The 13,165-nt window shown below is 45.0% G+C and overlaps 1 long non-coding RNA gene across 1 annotated transcript; it reads right to left on the reverse strand.

Annotated features, from left to right (window-relative positions):
• Nucleotides 1-2,527: 2,527 nt before the first annotated feature.
• On the reverse strand, nucleotides 2,528-3,724 carry LOC109313334. Its single transcript, XR_002102022.1, has 2 exons — nucleotides 3,607-3,724; nucleotides 2,528-2,821 (listed from the first exon to the last, which is right to left on the reverse strand). It is a non-coding gene; the product is annotated as an uncharacterized LOC109313334 (long non-coding RNA).
• Nucleotides 3,725-13,165: the final 9,441 nt, after the last annotated feature.

Below are 13,165 nucleotides of genomic sequence, written 5' to 3' on the forward strand. Positions count from 1 at the left end.
AGGGAGAGTGGAGGAGACAGCCGATGGTGAAGGTGCTCTCCATGTCAAGTGCAGGCAGCGCTGGCATACAACAGTGGATCCGTTGTGGGGGGGGGGGAAGAGAGGTCCTCAGCAGGGGAGAGGACCCAGAGCGGTGTCAGGAGACACCCCAAGCCTCAGGGGCGGGGAGGGAGGAAAGGCTGCCTCTTTTTCTTTTTAAGTGCTTGTATTCCTTTTTTTGGGTTCCTTTCTTATCCTTTTTTTCTCTTTTTTTGGCTCGGGGCAGGAGCAATGCTCCAAAGGTGGGAGCAGCCTTGGAACCATGGCAAGTGGCTGGCTGGCCGTTGAAGAAACGCCAGGAGGTCTAGATACCCAGCTGCCCCTGGAGTCCAGCAATGGGGAAGAGCCAATCATAGTCCAGGTGGCATGAAAAGCAGGGATTGATGAGACTGGAGAGCAAGCCTTACAAAGACCAAGTGGCTCGTCCTGGAGGCTGGTGTATGGAAGGGGGTGTAGGGGAGGCGGAGACCCACGGATACCTGTCAGGAGGCATGACCAACAGGGGCGAGTCCTCAACAGGGGAACCCACCACCGAGGGTTCAATTAAAGTCATGGCAGGAGAGTTTTTGGGCTTTCCCCAGGGTGATTGAGGACCCCTCTAGAGGTCACAGGAGCCCACACAGCGCCCAACACCAGGAGTATGTGCACCTTATGGATTGCTCTTCTCTTGACATGTATTTAGCTTTTAAGATGGAAAGTGCCCAGGCAGGCTTTTGCCCTGGTGTAGCTCTTACACTGGTTTTGGAACCATTCATAATGCCTCTATGGATTCATTATTATCATCACTTGTAATAGTCAGGTCCCAGTGCACAGTGTTGGACAAACATGGAACAGTCTGATGGGCACTGTCCCAAGTGGTTAGAATGTAATGGGCACAGGATATTCAAGCTGATGTCAATGGGCTTGAGCAAGGGTGGTCAACGTAAGTCACGTGTAGCATCTGCATGTGGCATAGAGCTGATTAGAGAGTACATATGCAGCATGGTGGAAGATAAAGCAGAAAGCATAGCAGCAGATCAGGCAGGGGAAAGGGATTGGAGTGGATTGTCTACCAACAAGATCAGCCCCCACTGGGCTAGGGAGTGAGGAATTAGATCCTGAGCCTGTGGCTTAGTGACATCATGGATGCACCTGTACGTACAGCTGGATTTCTAGTTCTCAAACTGTGCTGGGGCTCTTGATAGAGCACAAAGCATACTCTGCAGTAGTCAGACAACATAACTACAGATAATACTCCCTTATTCAGCAGGGCCTGACAGACCATTGTGGAAAGTTCATATATATATTGTGCATGTGAATAAGTTTGACAAAGTGCATGATGCCAGGATTCTGAGGATATCAGGCATTTCCTTGCTTGGACAAACTAGAAGCTTACTTTTTTCAAATGACAAAGTCAGCAGTGGGTTTGATGACCCCATTGTTATTTTGGGAGATTCTCTTTCCCCTGCATCCCAATCTTGTTCTGCTATGAATTATGAAGCTGTATTGTAACAACATGGGGGTCTCACAAAACATTGAAATTCCCTCTGCTGCAGTGCCTTTGCGCTCAGATTAAACAGGTGGTTGGCTACGTCCCCAGACTGGGAAGTGCTTGCAATGAGATGTGTCATGCTATTTGAAATGTCAGCTGTGGCCTTCCCCTTGCCTCCACCATCAATGCCATGGTGGAAAGCCACACACTGCAACTTCTATCACTTTTGGTACGTCATTCATTTCTAAGGTGGGTTGTCAAAGGGCTACCCGGTAGAAACTCATCACATAATAATAGACTATTTATTTTTAAGAGTTTCAGAATTCCAGTGGTCAGCTATTTGAGTCCTAGAAAGGGATGGAGTTTGAAGACAGTCTGTTTTGGTAATTATAGTTTTATCTATTTCAGCCTGGACAATTCATCAAGAACATAAACATTTTGGAGGTTTCCAAGTGGAAAAAAAAAAGTGGCATACCAGGCCTGGAGGGGCCTGTCCACAAAGCATGCACAAGAGCTTGCTGGAAGCCTGGGGTGTATACAATGTGTATGAATGAAGAGTCTTGTCACTAACCAAGTTGTTTCCAACTCACCAGACTGACTGGCTCATATTTCTGCTTCATGACAAATTTACAAGCATCACTTCCTACCATGTGATCAGGAAGAGTGTTGATAATCAGAGACCACACTAGGGGTGTGCGGGGCCTGTGCGGGACGTGGTGAGTGGCTGGAGCACCGGGGGGGAGGGGAGGGGTGGTGAGCAGCCAGACTGTGGCAGCCAGCGGGGCCTGTATAGCACTGTCCGCGGGGCTCCCCAAAGCACGGGGCCTGGGGTGGTCACCCTGATTCTCTTCCCCCAAGGGATGGCTCTGTTGATAATATACTTAAGTAACCAGTGCATAAACAGTGACCATGGACTGGGCCCTCTGATCCATCACAGGGCTTGAACTCAAGAGGCAAGGGGAGGGAGCAGAGAACTGTCTGGATATTGCAGCCAATTTCTCTTTAAAGAAGCAGAAGACTTCAGTTCCCTGTACCAGGGATGACAATACAGCCTTATTCCAGGTCTCTCTTAGATCAACCCTGCGATAAACTAGTTGAAAACACCCATGCCTCAGAGAGGGGCCCAGTGGGCAGTGCATGGGTGGAAAGAAACCTCTGTCTGAGCTCCCCCACAATTCAGGGTTATTTGGACCAGAGCTTTCAGGGCCAGAGCCACCTCTGCTTCATTCCTGTCTGTGCAGTTGCTCTGCTTATTAAACTTGCTTACAAGAAATCACTCAAACTTCAAGGGAATACAACACCATTTTCTCCCTGCAAAGAATAAAAGCATTTTTTACTCCCTTGATGTTCCAGTCTTCTTTTGAAAGCTGTGATAAGTAGAGTGGTGCAGAGATACAGCCAGATTAATATACAGATTTACACGCTGGTCTTGTGTTGAGACAGGAGATTATTTTCTCCCCTGATTAGAACTATCTCACTTGCACAGGCTCATTCTCTGGTCTCGCCACTGAGTGGGGATGTTGTCACAGCGACCGCGTAGCTTGTGCTTCTCAAGGAACAGGTTGGCACTGCAAGAGACTGGGAAAAAATTGGGTGTGTGCCACCTATTTTGATCTTTCCTGATGCTGAAACAGGTTTGAAAGTGTTAGTGGATTTTTAAAAAGTCTGCTTCCCCCCTCCTCCTTTTGGCATGTTACTTACTTTAGAAAGATCAGGTTTCCTTTAGTTTTTCTGGGCAAAATGTATTTTTTGAAGCAAATTTACTGTGACTCCCCCCTCCCCCATATCTTTCTTGGAAGATAGCAGGTGAGTGCAATTAATTGTTAATGAAGATTTCTTTCTCCAAAAATGTGTTAATTTGGTATGGAAGGTAAAACAGTAACTAAGTTAACCAATGAACAGTTTTAGATGGTTGAATGTTTTGCACCTCCTGTACCTGCTCAGCCTCCAGCTTCTGTATAGTTGTACACTCAGGATGTTATAATTACACAGGTTTTCCAGTTACCACAGTCTTCCATGCTAGAAAAAATTAAGTATCCAAAACTGTAGCCCTTTACCCTTGTAGAAATTTAAAAAATTAAACAAAAAATCCCAACTTTTCAAGCTGCTTCTGTTTCAGTTGGACCTAGAAAAGCACAGCCATTTTCTCCTTTGCTGATGTAGCAGACCAAAATATGCTGAAACAAAAAACCTGTGTAACTGGTGCCAGTTAAACATTATTCTTCCCAGGTGCTGCTAGGGAAGGAGCCTGGGGCCTATATAACCCAGACCAATGAGAAAGACAAAATGCTGATTTGAGAGGTTGGAGAACTTGGTTCAGATGTTTGCACTAGTGTAAATAGAGAGTGTGGATTTGAGTTTAAATATTTTAACTGCTATACAGCGGGTTGGCTGTCCTTCAGTCTCTCTCTTTCATCTCCCCTTGCTTTTTAATCATTATTGAGATGCAAAGCAGAAAGAAGAGAGTGACTGCTTAGCACGCTTAGCTGAGAGGCGGGATACTGAGGATCTGGTCTTTGCTCCAGTGAATTTTAATGTTATGCAATGTAGAGTTAGAAGTGAGGAAATCTCTATCCACCTGGATGTTTCTATTGGTTAGAGCACACTTCTGCTAGGCAGGTCTTCTGAGTCAGAAAAGGAAAGTGAACCAGGAACATCCACTTCCTGGGTCTGTACTTCGATCCTTGAGTTAGAATCAGTGCTGTGTGGTATATCAGTGTCGGCTATATGATAAACTACATGTTCCTGCTCTTGAAATACCTTGCTCAAGAAAGACCCTGATCACTACCTCAGAGACTGCACAGCAAAGGGTGAAATAAGCAGAACCTTTCTTCCCTCGGCAAAGAATTACAGTTTACTATTGCCATTTTATAGGTACCAAAACATAGAGTTTGGTGCTTAGCTTTAGACATCCAAGTTAGAAAATGTTTGCTTATTTATTTCTTGTGATTTTATATCGGCATCTAGAAAGGCACCCATCTGCTCATCTTGGAGCCCTTGACAATATTTAAAACAATGATCTAACAAAGCTGGCAGAAAATCCCTTGCAAAAGTCAACTCCCTTCACAACCTGATAGGTGGGACTTTTCCCATCCTGAAACCTCTCTCTCCTACTTCTGTGGTGATCTGAGAAACCATGGCAATGGGCTGCAGGTGGCTTGTGGGTTGCAGTGGGTCTTATGAATCTTCATAGTGTATTCAGTTTAAAAATTTGATCTGACTAGTATGTCTACGGGTGTGTGAGAAACTTTGAGGGTTGAGAATGGTCTTTTGGCCTGAAGTTTGAGAAATGTTGACCTAGAAATGATAACAATCTTGTCTTGACTAGCAAACAGGTTGAGTAGGATGCTCAGGTCATTAACTCAACCTGCTGAAACTAAGCAGAAAGTATCTCCTTGCATCTGTTCTCAGAAATGTGCTGGAGTTTAGGCTGGGCCTAGTTCAAGCCTTTTTCCTAGGTAAGACAACCCCCCCCCCCCAAAAAAAAAAAAAAAAATCCTACATCTAGAGAGTGCATTGCTTACCTGTCCTTATAAAGGACTCCGCAATAAAAAGAGGACTAGTGCTAATTCTTTTTATTAATGGGATGTATTTGTATGTTAGGGTCTGAACCAACTGCCCCTCACTCCTCAAGGATGGAAACTGTGAAGTCTTTTTGAAGATATGTTCCATTCTCAGTTTCTCATTTCATTTCAAATGGCAGCATCTTTCTTCCTGGAATTTTCTTTGCAGTATTGGGAGTTACTGCAAAGGGTATAACGATTATTTTGGAGAACCGTGAAAGAATTGTTTGAGCTCTGTGAAATGATTAGAAATGAAAAAAAAACCAAGTGGGTGAACCTTAGAATCCAGCACATTTCTCTAGTAATTACTCATCCAAGAAACTCACAGTACTTTGCCAATGTTCATTGTACCTCACAACAGGGAGGTAAGGAAGTATTGCTATACCTGTCATACAAGTGGAAAAATGGGGGTTTAGGCCTTGTCTAGGCTGGCTAAATGCATCATCTTGGAGAAAGTGCTAATGTGCTGTTAAAAGCACCAGGACATTCTAACATGTTAGCCAGCAGGTGCTTAATATCACATCTCTTTTTCCAGATGAAGACAAGGTTTTATTTTGTGGTCTAATATAGTCATTATATCATAGTTAACTACACAGCTACCAGGTGGTTACATACCACCTGTCCCATTTGCAGTAGGTGGTAAATTTCATGCTAGTGAAATATTTACTAATGTGTGGAGATGGACTCAAGCAGATTAAAGGATTTGCTGAAGGTCATTACTGTAGATAGGTCAGCAGTGGCTTAAAAACTGTGCTCAGATCAGATCTAGATGACACTGTAGTTTAAATAAGCTGCCAGCATCAGCTGATATTTTTATAGACTCACTAAGAAGTGACAGGGGAACTGGTTCAACTGAGCAAACAGTCTTACTATGGAGTGAAACTAATTTGCTTCCATACTAAACATGCTAAGGCACTAACCTTAATACTGGTGCTTGTGAAACCTTGCATTCACACAAGCAGTTGCAGTGATACTCAGGCACCACCAGTCCTGATGCAATTATCTTACTTCTGGGTAAGGCTATTGCTGTGTTCTGCTTTGAGGCATTCGGCTCCCTTGCAGTGCCAGTGGTGTTAACAGGAATCTCAGCTCTCAGAACAGCTCCCAAGTCCCCCAGAAATTACCTCTGTGGTCAAGACTGTAATCCAGGGGATGTGTAGTTCTCTTGTTAAGTACTGGCAGCTACTTGTGGATTTCATCCATGTACAACTGCTCCAGATGACATATACACATATGTCTGTTGCATGTTGCATGTACAACTGTAGCTCCAGGCTTATTTGAGAACTTCCTTAATAATTTGGAGGGTAGAATTGAGGGCTCTTTTAGTAAATTGGCAGGTGACACTAGGCTGGATGAGTAGCAAAAACTTCAGAGGACTGGGTAGAGTTCAAAATGATCTCGATACATTTGAAAATGGTATGAACTAGACGATGCATGAAGCCTGCCCCTAAGAAGGAATAATCAAGTGTACAAATACAAACTGGAGAGCTACTAGCTAGGTTGCGAAACTGCAGAAAAGGACTTGGTGGTTATAGTGGATCACAAGCTAAATATGAGAACTTTGGGGATGGAGCCCCTGAAGAGTATAAAAGGGGAGTGCGCTTGGCATCCTGGGAAGAAATGACGAGGGACAGCGAGGAGAGAGGAGCTCCAGAGACGGCCGTACTTGGGGTCCCACTTGAGCTTCAGCAGTGTGTGAATCAGTGCATGGGGATCAGGCTCTAGGAGCTGCTCAAAATGAGCCTGCGAACCCGGCAAGTGGCTGGGCAGTCGATGTGCGGGTTGGCACATATAAAAAACCTGCTCTGGGAGCAGCTTGCGGCTGCTCAAGTTAGCCCTGGCCCTAAGCTGAGTGACTGGAGCCCCGCAGTGTGTCTCCGGCTTTAACTAAAAGAGCTCCAGTGCCCAGAGCAGAGCCTGGGAAAGGGAGGACTCCCAGGGAACCAGAGCCTGTAAGAATTCGGCTCCCATGAGAGAGAGCAAGCCCTGGGCTGCCTAGCGCAGGGCGCCAGGCCATCGAGGAGAGCCAAAGGTGCTGCTAGAGAGAGCCTCTCATGGGATAAGCCTCCAGGGGACAAGACTTGGCTGCCTCAGAGAAGAAGCATGAGTTGCTGGGGAAGTGGGCCCCACAGGGGAGGCAGGCACGGGGCAGGAGGGTCCGCACCTCCACCCTCCCTTGTGGGAGGGTCGCGTCCACATCCCAGGGCCCTAAAGGGGCAGGGCTCCAAGGAAACCCCTCGGGGAGATACTGAGTGCACTCCCTATTTTGGGTGACTTGTTGTGTCAAGGTCTATACAGCTATGGGTATTCTTTAAGGTAGTTTATATGGTTTATATGTTCTTAATGTGTTAATATGCATATTTGCATTGTTACTTGGTAGGCCTAGGAAATATTAATAACTTATTTGGGTTATATAATTTGATTCCCCATATGTGTTTATCATGTTGTAAACTTAGATATCTTGGTCAATGTATTAATTATTATATATGTTGTAAGTTATATGGTTTATGTGAATTGTGGGATATTATATGTAGTGTCATAAGCTAAGCTTTATTGTAATGATTTCATGTTTTATCTTAAATATTTATTATAGTAATAAATTGTATATACTTAAGCACTTGGTCTTGGCCTGGCTCTGTAGAGAAGAGAGGGAACTGCTCTAGTAGCCGGTCCTTCCATCAGCACCCTGCTTGATCCCCACCACTGTCATTGGAGGACAGGGCACATCCCCCTGGGTGTACCTGGGCTACATTGGTTTTACCCCTCTTACATACTGCACAAAGTTTTGCGCACATTTGCCTGTCTAGGCACTTCCCAAGGCTGCAGTCCTGGGTTTGGCAAGAATGTTTGCGAGGGGCTACAAAGTCCTCATGTTCAACCTGGCACAGGTCTGTGGGAACAGCATTAGTGATGCAAAATGAATACAGGGATCTGTAGCAGGGACAATGGTGAATCATTAGCAGTACAATTCAAAGAACAAAGGCTGTGAAACAAAGCTCTAGAGACTTGTTACACCAGAGCAGCTCATTTAGTCTCTACAGCTAAGATATCACTGGCACATGCTCCTAACTTCCTGGGGAAACAGGGCTTGGAGGGAGGCCTTAACCTTTTCATACCCTGTGGAACAGACTTTCTGCTTATTCAGTGTGAGTGTAAAGGCATGGCCTGTGAGGGTCAACACTGTGTAAAGTGACAAGGCAGCCTAGATGGCATTCCTAATGTCTGCAGCTGGTATGGGACACCTATGGTGTTTATAGATGTACTCTGGGAGGTGGTGGTGGTGGGGTATCAACAGTTACAACCCGTCTCGCTCATTAGAAGAAATGCCCAGAATCTTGGGGCTGGAAGAAGAAAGCAATTGCTCTTTCCCCCTGTGTTTCTCTTGTTAGTTAGATGTTTGACAGCACTCAGGGCCCAATTCTGATCTCACTTATATTCCCTGTACACCACTATTGACTTTAGAGCAGTTACTCCTGATCTGCAGTAGTGTAACTTGGATGTGCATGTACATCCCGGTTTCGCTGCATGCTCTGTTTCTAGGCTGATGCTAATAATTCTGACAGCTTTACACTGACAGTATTCGTCCAGAAAAAAGGACTAGGTAGATTTTGGCATTACTAAAATTGCCAAGATCAAAACCAAACAGAACTCACTTGCCTCCATTTTTTTTCACTTGCAAACTCTATAGATATGGCCAGGTACATTTCTGGAGCAGTACCTGACCAGGAAGCGTCTTCAGAGGGGCTGTGTCCTATCTCCCTTACATCACTTAAGGAATGGTGTTCCTTTCCGCCCAGAGTTGTCTTTTTTATGCTTAAAACCAAAGGATTTCCTGGGGAATATGTGTGCTCACTGATGATGCTCACTACCAGTTCCAGGGATCATGGTCTAACCCTTTCTTTTCAGCAGTTGAAGGTAATTTCAGGCCCTGATTGCCTCATTCCTTGGAGCTTTACCAATAACCATGCTAGCTCATTTTTGGCTCAATTCACTGCCATTGGCTAGTTTCCCTTTTCTCTGAAGCTGATACAACAGCTTCCCCAGCTTTTATTCTGATACCTATATTGCAATGCAAGGTAAACAATTCTTACCCCCATCACAGAAAACTTCAGGGTATGTGGTTCAGAACAGGCGTTTAAGATCAATTGCATTTCTGGGGTGCAAATTAACTATTTCTGATTTTCTTGTGTGGGAATTACTGGAGGACAGTAGGAGCTCTGGTATGCATTTGCAATGCAAGAAAAGGTATGTAAAATCAAAGAGCAACTCACAATACATAATCACCTAATGTATTTTAAAGGTTGTTGTACTTTGATACCTTGCAAAGAGGATGCATCCAATGCAAATGTTTATGGTAGAGGTTCACCAGGTCAAAAGGGGTCATTATAATCATCCTGTCTGACCTCCTGTCTGCCATAGGCCACCCACCCTATAATTTCTACACCAAGCCCATAACCGCTGTTGGAACTAGACTCATTTTATGTCCCACTGAGCTGCATTCAGCAACCCAGCAATTCAGTAGAGGAGTCGAGGGTCTGATTCAGGACCCACTGGAGGCAGTGATGACTTGCGAGATTTTCATGGACTTCTGTGGCCTGATGGATCAAGCATGAAGTGAGGAATACAGCATTGTAATAGAGATGGGGAAAGACCTATTAGCAAAATGGGTTAACCCCTCATCCACTTTACCGCATCCTTCTTGTTCAAGGCACAAGGTTGAGTACCTTTTAGAGAGGTCATTAAATTGATATGATACTCGATTTTAATATCATAGAGAACTTAGCACCAGCAAAGAAAACCACAGTGCAGGTTGGAAAAATGTCTACCACAATCAATTAAGATTTTTTTTTCTCTTGCTTTTCAGTTCGCAGACTCACCGGTGTTGTTAAGCCACCAAGGCTTGGTTCTGTAGGGGGCCAAGTCAGTTTCTATGGACTTGAGAGGGAACTGAGGGTGCACAGTGCTTCTCGTGTCCTTCCCTTGGGGCCTGTTGAAATCAGCGGCACCTTAGTGCACCTGGCATGCTCAGCGGTTCCCTTTAGGACGGCAGGGATGTAACATTCTCCTGGAAAAAACAATCTATTATGAATGGCTGGCACATTTGAGAGGCAATCAGTTACGTTACATATGATTTACTGCCTCATGGAAGTAGGTCACCAGTCCATTTTAGATTCCATTCAAGTGTGGCATGTGAGATCACGACTGTGCTGGGCACCAGGATGGACCTGCAACTGATTCTTCCTTGGCGAAAGGGAAGGACTGCAGTATCCCTGTGAAAATGACCTAGTGCCAACCTACACTACTTTTTGGCCTGAAAATGAAGTTAACTCCTTATCTGAGTTAGGCCTCCTTTGAAATGTGTTGAAAAGCTATGGGTCAAATGCCATGAGTTAGAGTCCCCTCCGCTCCCTTCCCACCACCCGACAGATGCTTGCCTGGTGGGTTGGCAGTGTGGGGTGGGGGTATGGGCTGGAGCCTGCCTGCACTGGCCCTGGCCAGCAGGCAGGGGTGCTCCAGAAGCCCCCAAGGAGGCTGCTGAACCGCCCCTCTCCCCAGTCCTGTTCCCCCCTCCAGCAGTTAGCAGGGGAGAGAGTGGCCAGCACAGAGCTGCCAGGTGCCCCCTCCCTTTCTCCCGCACGCCCCCACTGACAGCCCCAGGGATGGCCTTGGGCTGGTGCTGGGGGTGCAAACACCAGTTCAGCCCTGTCCCCGTGTGAAAAATTAACCCTGGAGGGGGCATAAATCCCTGAAGCTGCTCTGCTTTAGAGCACCTTACTCTAATACTTCATTTTCACAGGGTTAACTTTTCACACAGTTGCCCATTTAAAGAGCGCCCTGCAGCCATGCATATATATTAAGTCATGGCTGTAGAGTACTTTGAGGGGCTTGGTCACATGAAAAACGTCCCTGTGTAAGCACCCGAAGACTGCAGGGCCTTCTGGGAGTTGTAGTTCTCTAGTGTCACTGGATTTTGCTGCTGCTGGGCAGGGGGAAGAATTAGCCCCATTTTTTCCCACAGATCCTGTGTCAAGCAGACAAAAATCCTGATTTTGGCAGCAAAAATATGGTATGAAATCACCACTGCCACTGTAGAGAACTACAGTTCTCAGAGTGCCATGCGTTCTGTGACACCCGGCTGTGCTGCTGCTGATTGCTGGAGCCAGAAAGTGCAGGCAGAGCTGGGAAGGGGCAGCTCGCACCAGCAATACCCCCACTTTAGGCAGCACCCAGGGTACATGCCCCACTTGCCCATCCCTGCTTGACTTTACTGCACATCAGAGCCATCAGTTAGAGCACTTTAACAACCATTGATTGTGGCAGGTTCTGCTCTGCCTGATATGTTAAACTTCTGGCAGCAGTTGCAGGGTTAATAACATTTATATGAACCTTTGCCAACTTCTTTCTCTGTTCTTCTGATGAAACATGGGATTGGGAGGCTTTTAAAGACACTGCTAAAGTTACTAAAATTTCTTTTTATCTTACAGGGCTTGCTTCTGCCCATATACCTGTCTGTGAATATTCAAGTAGCTTCTCTAATTATGTTTATTATATAGATACTATAGAAGCAGCTGTCTGTGTCACACTTATGAGATGTACAAGCAAACAAAGGATTGACTTTTGGAGGGAAAAGGTAGTTCTCTAGCTTATTTCTAGCTCCATCATCAAACCAGCTTCCATCTAGCTGAAACCCCAAACTGAGACGCAACTGAGATTGTGCAGATCTTCCTAATGAGATGAACTTTTTTCTTTCCTGTATCATTGCGAGAACAATAGTAAATGTTGATAGTTAAATAATTAAGTTTTAAGATTAGTATTTTAGATTAGGTACAGAGGGGCAGTTTATATGATTGTCAGAGCTGTCGTCTTCACACTCGGGCAGACATAACTGTATCGGTTTGCATCTGTTGAAGGTCTTTCTCCTGGTAATTCCACCCTCCCTGCTCAACTCAGCCCCTCTAATTTAGGGAAGAACAACGATTTTTGCTTCAACAGATTAGCGGTTACTCTTGGATGAAATAGATTTTTCTCCACTTAAATTTCAAGCAATTTTATGAAATCTTATAACAGCAACTTGTTAAAATTACCTTCATTGAGCATTTGAAAACCTTGTCATAAATTTTACAGCTGCCTACTCTTGAGCTTTCAAAACAGGAACTTCTCAGGCTAAGACTCAGTTGAAATCAATGGAGTTAAGAGGTGGGAGTAGGAGTCTGTCTGCACAAAATTGAGGCCTTAAGCATGTCTGAATATAGCATCTAGCCATCCAAGCACTTGGGTGGGAGTAGTTAAAAAAAAGTATATATATATATAACAATTTTTCTATCCATATCAGGCAAGCCTGGACTGGGAGTTTTCAATGTTGGTGTACTGCTGTGGAATGCTTTTCTTAATGCATATGAATAATGGTCCACTTCAAAACTGGTGGGTAAGATTTCCAGTGCACTTTCTGTGACATGATTTCCACAAGCGCTACTCTTCATCACTGAACATATGTACACCGAACAACCACTATCTAGCTATCCATTGCTCTTATAGATTTTCATATAGCTCCTGTCACTGTGGGATCTCATGCTGTACAAATTACCAGAACCAAAAATGAGTATGTCATTTCTTCCAACTCCTAGACATAACCTGAGATGAAGTTATACAGAACTCAGAGTAGTGACAAAGTCATCAGAAATAGCATCCTACAGAGCACCTCATCTCCTGCTCAGTGCTTCTTTGATTCACAACACCAGAGCCAGCCCTGTAGCAACTGCAGCAGCTGCTTATGCAGAAAGGTAGCATGAAATATTTAAAGTGTTTTCATCTGTCTCTAATGTGGTAATAGCTTGGGTCTGTTGCCATTACACATGTTGAGTCGTATGATGCTCTATACCTAGCTCCCTTGCTCTCAGTGGGACTCCTTGCAGGGGGAGATAATAGTCGGTATGAGTAAGGCTTTGAGCTCTAAGGGGGTGTTATTTCCATAAAATCCTAATTGGCCTAGTGAGATGGCATCATACTTGCCCAGAGGAGCAGGCTACATTCCTGAGTTATGGAGTGGGTACCCCATACTGCACAATGTGGTACTCACTGCAGTCCCTGGTGG

The sequence above is a fragment of the Crocodylus porosus genome, unplaced genomic scaffold (genome assembly GCF_001723895.1).
Source record: "Crocodylus porosus isolate Cpor-Errol unplaced genomic scaffold, CroPor_comp1, whole genome shotgun sequence".
Lineage (NCBI taxonomy): Eukaryota > Metazoa > Chordata > Crocodylia > Crocodylidae > Crocodylus > Crocodylus porosus.